The sequence below is a fragment of the Somniosus microcephalus genome, chromosome 1 (genome assembly GCF_052327205.1).
Source record: "Somniosus microcephalus isolate GS21.2 chromosome 1, FLI_Smic_1.0, whole genome shotgun sequence".
Lineage (NCBI taxonomy): Eukaryota > Metazoa > Chordata > Chondrichthyes > Squaliformes > Somniosidae > Somniosus > Somniosus microcephalus.
In genome coordinates, this window is record NC_140987.1 from 155,098,228 (window position 1) to 155,110,632 (window position 12,405).

Consider the following 12,405-nt stretch of genomic DNA (forward strand, 5'->3'; position numbering starts at 1 on the left):
CGGGAATCGGTGCAAAATCTACCGATCCCCAACACCGTAAAGGGTGTGAGGTCCTTTCTCGGACTGACCGGGTACTGCAGAGACTTTATTGAGGACTATGCAGCCACAGCAGCCCCGCTGCTCTGACTCCTACACAAGGGAGTGGAGTGGTCCTGGGATGAGGGTTGCCAGGCAGCGTTTGAGAAACTCAAGAGAGACTTGCAGACCGCGCCAGCCCTGGGGGCCATAGATGGGGGAGAGGAGTTTTTCCTGGAGGTAGCGGCTAGCGGGGATAGCTTGAGCGCTGTACTGCTTCAAGAGCGACACGGCAAGCTGAGGCCAGTGGTCTATTCCTCCAGGGTGCTCACTGATGTGGAAAGGAGCTTTTCCAATTGCGAGCGGCATCTCTTAGCCACGCATTGGGCTGTGAAAAGATCCCTGATCTTCACAGGCACCCCTCCCATCACTCTCCTCACCCATCACACACCTACCCGAGTGCTTCTAGATGGAAGGATTAAGGATGGGATCATAAGCAGTGCACGCATTGCACGCTGGTCCCTCCTCCTTTCACAGATGGAGCTGAAGGTAAAGGGTCTCTGCGAGCCCAAGCTCGCGGCCAACATGGTATATCCCGGAACAGCCCATCGGTGTTCTGTAGAAGGGGTATGGGAGGTGAGCGTAGGATTACGGGCCGGGATACATCCCACGGGCCGCGGGATCTACGTAGATGGTTCCAGCACGGTATCAGCTGGCGAATGACTCACAGGGTGTGGAGTTTATGACCCCGCAGCAAGCATTGCCCTGGCGATTAAGCTCCCCAGCACCATGAGCGCCCAGCAGGCTGAACTGGCTGCGGTAGTGTACGTCATTACACACCCCGAGATCTTCCCACCCCATACACGATTTGCTCAGACAGCATGTTCACATGCAACTCGTGTACGGAGTACCTAGCCAACTGGTCCCGCCGCGGATATACCTCTGCGGATGGGCGACCCTTAACTGTGAAGCCCCTGTTGGAAAAGATCTTAGCTGCGGTGGGAGAGAAAGGGGAAGTCTTTATCCACAAGGTAAAGGCTCATTCCTCCATGGAACCCCGCGGCGAGGGTAATCAGCAAGCGGATACGCTAGCCAGGGAGGGTGCCTGCACCGGTACCTTTTGGAATCCCTAAGGGTCCAAACCCATGGCAGTGATCCGAGGCAGGGATGGGGCTCAGGGAACCACAGGGGTAACACTGCCCCCAGACCTCAAGACCGTCCAAACCCTAGATCCCGCCCTAAAAACAGTCCTCAAGGCCATCACTGAGGGCAAAGAAGTAGAAGGTCCATACGGTACAGCAGCCTTCTCCATCACAGAATCACAGAATCACACAGAATCACAGAAACCCCACAGTGCAGATAGAGGCCATTTCGGCCCATCGAGCCTGCACCGACACATATCCCAGCCGATCCCCGTAACCCCTACACCAACACATATCCCACCCTATCCCTGTAACCCCACGTATTTAATCCCCCTAACACTAAGGGTCAATTTATCATAGCCAATCAACCTAACCCGCACATCTTTGGACTGTGGGAGGAAACCGGAGCACCCGGAGAAAACCCACGCAAACACAGGGAGAATGTGCAAACTCCACACAGACAGTCGCCCGAGGCCGGATTCGAACCCGGGTCTCTGGCGCTGTGAGGCAACAGTGCTAACCACTATGCCACCGTGATGCCACCATCAAGGAAGGCATGCTGTTCCGAGAGGAACAGTGGGTTGTGCCGCAACAGCACCGGAGGGAATTCCTTCAACTGGCCGACGAGGGTCCAGGAGCAGCACACCCGGGGCCTGAGGTCACCTGGCAATGGGTGGAACAGGCGGGGTGGTGGCCGGGACTTCGGGACGATGTCCGCGAGTTCTGCGCCAATTGCCTAGTGTGCGCTGCGAACAACCCAGACCCCCAGAAAAGGAAGGTGCCCATGGGGCATATCAGGAGGGTAGAGGGACCATGGCAGTCGATACAGGTCGACTACATCGGGCCCCTGCCCACCGCCCAGGGAGGCTATAAGTACTGCCTTGTCCTGGTGGATGTGTTCACCAAGTGGGTGGAAGCCTTCCCATGCCGAACAGCCACGGCACTTAGTACTGCCAGGATCTTGGTCCGGGAGGTGTTCTCGCGGTGGGGACTACCACGATTTGTGGAGTCTGATCAAGGGGCTCATTTCACTGGCCAAGTGATGCAGGACGCCCTCATGCTCTTGGGCATTGAAGGGAAGTGGCACATGGCCCACAACCCGCAGTCATCTGGGATTGTGGAGCGCATGAACTGCACCTTAAAGGAAAAGCTGAGGAAGGAGACGAGGGACTCGCCCCAGAAATGGGCGGAGGCCTTGCCTCTAGTCCTCATGGGGATCCGGGCTAGCCAGTCTAAAAGTACGGGGTAGTCCCCGCACGAATTAATGACTGGAAGAGTCATGCGAACCCCCACCCATGTACTAACCCCGGTGCTCACTGAGGGGCAGCTCCAAGAGGTGAATCGGGACAAGTTAGCCCGAAACCTTTTTGAGCGCCTGAAACAGATCCATGGGCAAGCGGCTGGGAACATGGGGAGGCAGCATCAGGGGAACCGATTGCTTCTTGAACCCCGAAAGACAATCGGGTGGGAAGTTGGAGATCAGGTCATGGTGAGAAACTATGCCCGAGTAGGGAGTCTAGAACCACTGTACATGGGGCCCTACAGCATTGCAGACAAGGCTAGCCCCATGGTATATGCAGTGAAGTTGCCCCGGTGCACTAAATGGTTTCACATCAATCAGTGCAAACTGTTTAAACCGGGTGCAAAAGCATCAGCAACCGAAGCCAGGTCTGAGGATAAAGATCCTCAGCCTGAGGCGCGCGATGAGTCACAGACCACACAAGCTGGCGTTGTAGCCTGCTTGGAAGGAGAGGAGGTCCCGCCCACCTGGGGGTAGCTTTCTCCGATGGCCTGGGACTCAGACGAGGAGGGACCAGAACAACAAGGTCCCGCCCTCGACACGATTCTGGAAGAGGTGGAGTCGGAAGACGGAGGTCCCGCCCTCGACTCGAGCGTGGGGGAGGTAGAAATTGGGGGCAGAGATCCTCCACCTGTAGGGACAGGTGGGGAGGAGCTGTCTGCCACAGACCCAATTCCCAAAGGGGCGGAGCCTGAGTGGAGGGAGCCGAAGCCCACAGTCGTGGAAGAGCCACGGGCTGTGAGAGCCGAAGTCCCACCCGAAGGTTCACTCGCTAAGGGAGCCTGCCCAAATCCCAAAGGGGTGGAGCCTGAGGAAAGGGAGCCAAAACCTACAGTCGTGGGAGAGCCACGGGCTGTGAGAGCTGAGGGCCCACCTGAAGGTCCACTCGCTAAGGGAGCCACGTCCAAAGTGCATCCTCGCAGGTTGACCCGAACGCCTCAGCCTGTAAAGTCTTGGCCCAAGTCACCCACTCCCAGTAGATGCCGACTTCAGAAGTCATTGAGAAAACACAGTCCCCGATTAACAGCAAAAGGCTGCGGGGAACCAGAGACACAGGTCACTGCAGCCCCGCCACAGGGAGCGGCGAGCTGCAGTCCGATCAGGGATTAGGCAAGCCGCCCGGGGATGGGCGGCGCTGTACATAAGTTTAGTTTAAGTTTAAGTTTAGGGTGTTTATATATTAAAGATGATTAGAGTTTTAAGCAGTTATAAATCTGCCCAGTGTGTGTGTGTTGTTTTGGATCGAGGTCGAAAGACCCGATCATGCCGTCACCTAAGCCAGAATCTCTCGGGAGCCTGGCTATATTTGCATGGTTTATTGCAGAAGCCAGTAAAGATGAGAGGGATCCTCGTCACGATCACGATGGCTGGATGGAGCTGGGCCTATCGGGGCTGCACCAAGGACTCCACCGTCTATGGGTGCTCTGGAAATAGAGGCCCCATCGCGACTGACGGAACCGGCTCACGGGACGCTGAAGAGACTGCTGCCTACTTCCATGAAGGGAGATGGCCAGGCTGGCTGGGGTCGAACTCTTCTGAATACTCCAGCCAGACGGGGTTTGCGTACAGAGAAACGTCTCTGATGTGCCTCAGGGTGCGGATCATTGCACCCAGGATCAGCGTCACCGTGGGCAAGAAGATTTGCCTTGTTTGCAATGGACATGTACCTTTGGACCGCTGGTGGTGGCTGCGCAAGTTGAGCAGCACCATGAAGAACTCAACTGTGGACTGGGAAAGATTGGGTAATAACACCCATCGGACAATTACGGGGACACACGGGGGGTTGAGTGTCTGTTGGGACAAATGGTGGGAGCCAGATGAGGGGGTCTACATCTGTATGTGGGGTTCAGAAAGCGCTTGCCCCACAGGTGTCTCCATCTTTTTCCAAAGACAGTGGCAGGATGCTGGACAAGGAATGAGGTGGGACGTCAGCTCACGGGCGTGCGGAGTCCCATACTCACAGATCCCAGTAAACACCACAGAGCTCATCACCCGACCCCGCAAGCCCCTGCCAACAGTTCCAGTAGCTAAAACCCTCAAAGAAGGGTGCCCCACCACGACAAAGGGACCCGGGAATGGATTGGTATTGGTACCCATAGATCAGGTACTGTACCAAGGGGTCCATTACGCGGTGGCTTCGGTGATTTTAAATCTCACCGAGGTAAGATTGCCAGCGTGGTGCCCCAAGGAAACGGAGCAATTATACCAGGTCCTGTTAACAAACATGTTAAAACAGTTTTACGAATTCGACTTTGCCGATGTCGACAGAGCCGAATTGTACACCACACCACATGAGGTCTTGGACAGAATAGGGAGACAAAGAAGGGGTGCAGTAAATTATATTTTCACAGCTTTTAACACAGGAACTTCCGTCATCAACGCACTGGATGACGTGGAGCTACAAACTCAGATTAATGGTTTGAAAACACAGCTAAGAAAGATACTGACTGATGAGAATAAGGTAGTGGGTTCTGAGTTACACGAGGACCAGGCCATGACACTACACTTAAAAGAGATAATAGCAGAGCTGGAGAAACACGCCAGAACGGTAAATGCTCCCATCAGGGAAGATCGGGATGCGTCCAATCAGGCTGCGCAGAACGAAGCTTGAGTGCTATATGATGCGTGGTTACTGGACGAGGGCTGCAGTAATCTGGAGGATTTAAAGCAAGGCTTAGTCCCCTCCTGGATTAGCAAAAAGCACCTCGCAGCCCTCCACCCTTTTGAGAATACATTGAGTCCGTGCCAGCTCAGACTAGCTTCAGAGGCCTACCCAGTCCCAGTGGACTGTGGACGGTCTAATCACACCATTATGGGTATAGTGGTAAGAATGCCGATGATGGGAAACACAGCCAAACCCACCCCGGTATACAGGGTGGAGAACATTGGAGTCATTCAGGGGGGTGCGCACATTCGCTACATGGGGGTCCCACCTTACGTCATTCGATGGGAGCATGCAATGACGGGGACTGACCTCTCGGGGTGCCAGAGCCGGGGAGCACACATCATCCTGTGTCCCCAGCACTTGAATGCCCATTTAAAACCACAGTGCGGCTTCAGAACTGCTGGCGCGAAACCTATAAATTGCACCATGGAGGCAATGGCACAAGGCCACCCGCAGGTGGCATATATAGGAAGTGGGACATACTGTGTCACCACTGCAGCGCCCCACTACCAGCATGGACAGCACGGTTGGTGTCCGGTGAGTGACAGCAGCTTCTGTTTCAAGCCCAGGGCAGAAGTTCAAGTGGCCCAAGAGCTAATTGTCCCCATCCCTGAACCTTCCACTGTTCACCTCACTGTGAAAGAGAATTTCACGGATTTGCAGCGATTCGTTGCACATTTTGGATATATCATTCCCCCTCTCCCTGAACACCTCACCAAGATATTAAAAGCCATTGTTGTAGAATACTTTAGAGATAGGGGCAGGCATATTGGATATAGTGACCCCACCGTGGTGGGACCTGTTCACTAATATAGAAGCCCCTTCCTGGATTAGGATAGCCTCCCACATTCTTGTAGTGTGTCAGGTTGTCATTGTAGTGTATTTGTTGTTTGTACACTGTAAAAAGGTCAAACATTCGCAAAAGTACGAGAATGGAGGGGAATGGAGGGAGCATTATGTGCGGGTAGAAGAAGAGACACCCGTTTAGATTTATGATGCTTTGTATAAAGTTAAAGTTTTCCCTCCCTCCTCTGTATTATTTTTTGATGTGTATTCATGTGTTTTGGGGAATTTCGTATGTATTTTATTTTATTATTGAAGTTTAATTAGATGTGATGTCATTATTAGAAGGTAATGTATATGCACTAGGTGATGTAGGGGTATAAGGACCCCCTCCATGCCTGGAAGTAAGTTGGTAGATTTTTAACTCCAAGGTATTGCCATCTATAGATGCTTAATGTACACTAGATTTTTCTGAAATGGGAAATGCATGTGTCGTGGGGTCATAGATGGGTAAATACTGGGGATGGTTAGATTGTGGAAGGACAGAAAATTTTGCTCACTCAGAATTATGATACTCCAAGCAAGTTACAGTATCATCAGGGGGGAGTGTAGGATTCACAAAATTGGATTTCATATTAATAAGGGTTAAATGGCAGAAGAGGCTGTGATTTTAAAGACTGTTTTAAAAGAAGCCCAGAAAAAGGGGCATACAAAATGGCCACCATACCATGTGATCAGCTCATTGGGACACTTTAAAATGGTTCCTGCGCCTTTGTAAGTTCTGGAAGCCGTTTTATGAGAGAATGAAACCAGACCCACAGGCATGCATATGGATGAGATGCAGATCCACTCAAGATCGGCTTGGAGACAAGGGCCATCTAAATGTTGACCCAGACAAAAGAAAACAATATATATTCATGAGGACAACACCAAGGGCTCAGTAACGAGATCAGCAGGACATTCAAAACAATGAAAGCCATTTCCAACCAGAGATGGGCCTGTTACCAGCTGCTTCAAATGATTTAAAATATAATAACTGCCCCGCTGTGCTCAAAGCCCGCCAAAGTTAAAACAAAGACTAACGTGATTTTGGGCGGGAAGTGAGGTCTCGGGAAGAAAGTTATATCTGGAGAGACTTTTCGGCAGTTAAAGACACAAGCAAGCACTCGGAAGCAGTCGGGACAGGCAGGCCAGAGCGAGTTGGAAGGAAGACAGTTGCAAGCCTGCAGCTTGAACACAGACATGCCGGGTTGGAGAGCTGGGAACACGCAGCTTGAATCCGGACGCCCAGAAGAAGGAGCAGTGAATCGCAGGCGTTCCGCCCCGGGGAAGCACATCGGGAGATCATCGACCATCCCCGGGCCGTTGTCGGAACGAGAGGCCATAGACCCAGTTTGGGAGAAGAAACAAAAAAATAAAGGTCCCAAGCGAAGAAACCTTCCAGCCACCACGGCTCAGTAGAAGAGAGGAAAGGAACCTGAAGAAGCGATGGGAGCCAGCCGAAGGCTCCTCTGACCAGGGTCGAGCCGACGGTCCTTGACCCCGCCGACATCCAGGCCCGCCGGTGTCCAGCCGCCCCCGACCCCCACCTCAGGAGAGAGGTGTGGCGCAGCTCGCAGGGGCTCCACGATCCACTTGGAGACGAGACGCTTGAAAGGACCAAACACAGGCTCGTTTTCAAAACCTTGCACTTCCTAGTCGGATTGGTGAGCATGTTTCTGGCCCTTCACAATCAGATCTAGATAGGTTTAATAAGGGGGTGGATTTAAGGGTACAATTAACATGAGTTGTTGTCCCTCGATGTTCCGTGTGTTTCCTTATTTCATGATGATCTTTGTAGAGTATAAGATGCCTGTATTTGCCTTAGTTAGTATAATGTTGTTATGATTTGTTTGTGTTTGTTTTCCCTCCCACGTACCGTACTCTTATCTGTGTTGCATTTGATTTGATATATTTTTCCAGTTGCAATAACATTTCATTTTGATTCATCAAACTTGGTCTACACGAGTTTTCTCTACATTGTAGTTCCTGCGCCTAAGTCCTGAGTACAGAATCTAAAGGGCGAGTGGGTCGAACCACTCAAGGTTTACTGTGCAAGAGAGAGAGGCCTCTAGAGAGAGAAACCTCTGGGAAACCTCTCGAGGAGGAAAACCCCTTACACTCGGTGAGATTTTAAATCACGGGGGCTACCGCATAGTGTACCCACTGGTACAGCATCTGATCGGTGGGGACTAGTACCAACCCATTCCCTGGCCCCTTGGTGGTGGTGGGGCACCCTTCCCTTGGTAACCTCACTGCCTGCACCATGGGAGGGGGCTTATGGGGGCGGGTTACAAGCTCAATGGCATTGACTGGGATCGGGGAGAATGGGACTGTGCACACCTTCCGGCTGGCATCCCACCTCATCCCCTTCCCGGTGTCGTGCCACTGCTGGTGGAAAACAATGGATATGCCTACGGGGCAGACCTTCTCTGACCCCCACATACAGATATAAATCCTTTGGTCCGGTTCCCACCACATGTCCCAACACACACTTAATCCTCCATGAGTCCCTGTAATCGTCCGGTGGGTGTTGTTCCCCAACCGTTCCCACTAGTCTTCGGGGTTCCTCATATCTTTGCTCAGCTTTCTGAGCCTGTAAAGTCTGTGTGTTCTAGATGTAATTAATAACACACAGACTACAAGATTAAAGTTCAACAGGTCTTTACTGGTTGGAGGTCAGGACTATACTAAATACAATGTTACTACACAGTGCTTATATACCGGTGGTCACCACCGGTATTACGTATACAGCAGCCAGAGAAAGTAGTACATCTCTTAAGGTGGAACAGGCTTAAGTTCTCTTAAGGTGGAACAGGTTACATACACCACAATCCTCCCTTTTTAGCTTAATAGTCATATCCCCATTTAACATAACATCATAACATATATACATATATAACTTCAGGTATAAACAGTTCAAAGGTTCAGTCTCTCAGGAGGCCTTCTGATTCGGTCTGGATAACGCCTTTCACTGGTCTCTGATTCTTGTTGCTGGGGTGACTCTTCTTGTTGGTTTCCTATGTATTGGACGTCATCATCAGGTACAGTCCCTGCCGAGGTAGATGATTCAGGTTCATTAACGTCTTCCACAGTTGTCTCTGTCGCAACCATGGGTTCGACCCTTGCTCTTGATTCTACCAGTTGATCCGCATGACGCCTTATCACATTGTTACCAATATCTACTGTGTACATCAGAGGTCCTTGTCTGGCCCGAATTGTTCCGGACTGCCATTTTTCGTTTCCATAGCCCCTTGCCAACACTGGTTGTCCTACTTCAAAACTTCGAGTGGACTTGTTATTAATATGCCGGAACTGTTTGTTTTCCACTTCCCTCCGCACATTTGGTTTTAACAAGTCCAACCTGGACCGCAACCTCCTGTTATAAAACATCATGGCAGGACTTTGGTTAGTCACGTTGAGCGGCGTTTCGACACGCCATTAGGAAATTGTCCCCCTTGTGCTGTAGCGGAATCTGATCATCGTTCATGGCCTTTATTGCCTTTTTGAATGTTTGGACAAATCTCTCGGCCAACCCGTTTGTCGCCGGATGATATGGGGCAGAGGTATAATGTTTCACCCCATTCTTCTTTAAGAATTTTTGGAATTCTTCCGACACGAACTGTGGTCCGTTGTCCGAACAGATCTGTTCTGGCAATCCGTTCCTTGCGAATATTGTTCTTAACACCGCAATTGTCTTTTCTGAAGTAGTGGTATTCATCTTGATCACTTCTGGCCATTTGGAATGTGCGTCCACCGCAATTAGGAACATGGAGTCCATGAATGGACCAGCAAAGTCAATATGTACGCGTTGCCATGGGGCTGAAGGCCATTCCCATGGGTGTAGTGGTGCGATCGGAGGTGCATTTTGCACTTTTTGGCACCCAGCGCAGCTTTTCGTCAACTCCTCTATCTGTTGGTCAATACCCGGCCACCATACATAAGCCCTAGCAAGACTTTTCATCTTAACTCCCCCCAGATGACCTTCATGCAGTTCTTTTAGAACTCTTTCCCTTAACTTGGGAGGAATAATCACTCTTGTCCCGTACATCAAAGTACCATGGCAGACGGACAGCTGGTCTCGCCTTGCCGAGAATGCCGGTAACAGAGGATCACCACGTGTTGGCCATCCTTTCACTGTCACCTCGTAGATTCTGGACAGTGTCGGGACGTTCCTGGTTTCTCTTTCAATACTTGCATTGGTGACTGGTAAACACTCGATGATGGTCGAATGAAATAACTCAACAGGGTCAACTTTCGTCGTTTCTTCTTCTTCAGGTAGTGGCAGGCACGACAGCCCATCAGCATTGCCATGCTGCTTCGTACCTTTGAATTCTATTTGATATTGATGTGCCCCTAGGAAACGGGACCATCTCTGGAGACGCTGTGCTGTCATCACTGAAACACCCTTCTTAGGGTTAAAAATGGATACCAACGGCTGATGGTCTGTCAGAAGTGTGAATTTTTGGCCCTGCAGGTAATGATTAAACTTCTTCACTCCCCATACAAGGCTGAGAGCCTCCCTATCGATCTGCGCATAGTTGCGCTCAGCGGAGGTCAATGATCTGGATGCAAACGCGACTGGCCTTTCCGTGCCATTTGGCAACTTGTGTGAGAGTACTGCCCCAATACCATATGGAGAAGCATCACAAGCCAACCGAATAGGCAGTGTCGGGTTGAAGTGAGCCAACACTTCCTCTGAGGTGATCAATTCTTTGCTTTTGCGAAATGCCTTCTTACAGTTTTCGCTCCATTCCCATGGTACCCCCTTCTCTAAAAGAGCATTTAGCGGGTGCAGTACCGTGGATAGATTTGGTAGAAATTTATGGTAATAGTTAATCAATCCTAGAAACGACCTCAACTGAGAGACATTATCCGGAGCGGGAGCCTTTACAACTGCCTCTATCTTGTCAGGAGACTTATGAGGCCCCTCCCGGGCAATGACATGACCACAGTACGAGATCCGCTTCTGGAAGAACTCACATTTCTGCCGATTAACTCTAAGTCCATACTCTTTCAGTCTGTTGAGCACCAGTTCCAAGTTTGCGAGGCGTTCTTCATCACCATCACCTGTAATCAGAATATCATCCAGGTAACATTGTGCGCCTGGAATTCCCTGTAATACCTGCTCCATGGCCCTCTGCCAAATTGCTGGAGCCGATGCCACTCCAAAAACCAGCCTATTGTACCGGTACAAACCTCGATGCGTGTTGATCGTGAGGTATTGGCGTGACTCTTCTTCAACCTCCATCTGCAAGTACGCCTGCGCCAGGTCTATCTTGGTGAAGTGTTTTCCGCCAGACAACGAAGCAAAAATATCCTCAATCCGCGGAAGCGGATACTGCACCGTGTGAAGCACCGGATTAACGGTGATTTTGAAATCTCCACAGATGCGAACCTTCCCTGGTTCTCCTGGCTTGTTGCTCGAAGGACATTTCATAACGGGAACAATGGGCGTAGCCCACTCACTCCAATCTACCTTAGACAGTACACCTGAACATTCTAGCGCTTCCAGTTCCGCTTCTACAGTAGGTCGTATTGCATAGGGTACCGGACTGGCTTTAAAAAATTTTGGGTGTGCATGTTCATCAATCTTGATGTTTGCCGTAATTCCTCTCAGTGTTCCCAGTCCCTGCTGGAACACCTCTTTAGCATCATCCAATACTCTGGACAATCGTTTAGGTTTGACATCTGTTTCCCCGGAATCTACCGTTAGTGCCTTCAAGGAGTGCCAGTCCATATTCATTTTCCTAATCCACTCCCATCCCAGTAGTGGTGGACCTCCTTCAGGTAGCACATATAAGTCCATTACTTGGCTTTCTTCGCCCTTGTGGACCACTTTTACCTCTATCTTTCCGATGGGGTACACTCTTTGCCCCGTGTATGTTTTCAATATAATCTCCGTATCCCGTAGGGGAATATGTTGGAATAACCTTTTGTAATCTTTCTTATTCATGACCGTCAATGCCGATCCAGTGTCCAATTCCATCTTTACTTGGACTCCTGCTATCTGAAGGGTGACCCAAATTGTCTGGAGATCTGCATCCTTACCAACGTTGTGTACTCTTAAGCTACCCAGTTCATTACTGCTAGCGTCTGAATCTGACTTCTGTTCGGTCGAACTGTTCTTTGTCACCTTGTGTACCTTTATGTATTTTCCTTGCGGTGACTTTTTGTTGCTGGTCTTCTTTCCTGACCGGCATACTTTAGCTATGTGGCCAAGCCTGCCACACGTTCTGCATTCTTGGTTTTTAAACCAACACTGGTTCTGATCGTGCGTTGTCTTTCCGCAACGATAACATTTTACAGTACTCAAACCCAATTTATTTGTACTGAGTTCCGGTGACCGTAGCTGCATTACTGCCGTGCCTCTCACTGCGGCTTCATGTGCTGCTGCCATAGTGACCGCTTTCTCAAGCGTCAGCTCATTCTCCTCGAGCAATCGCTTTTGTGTATCTTCT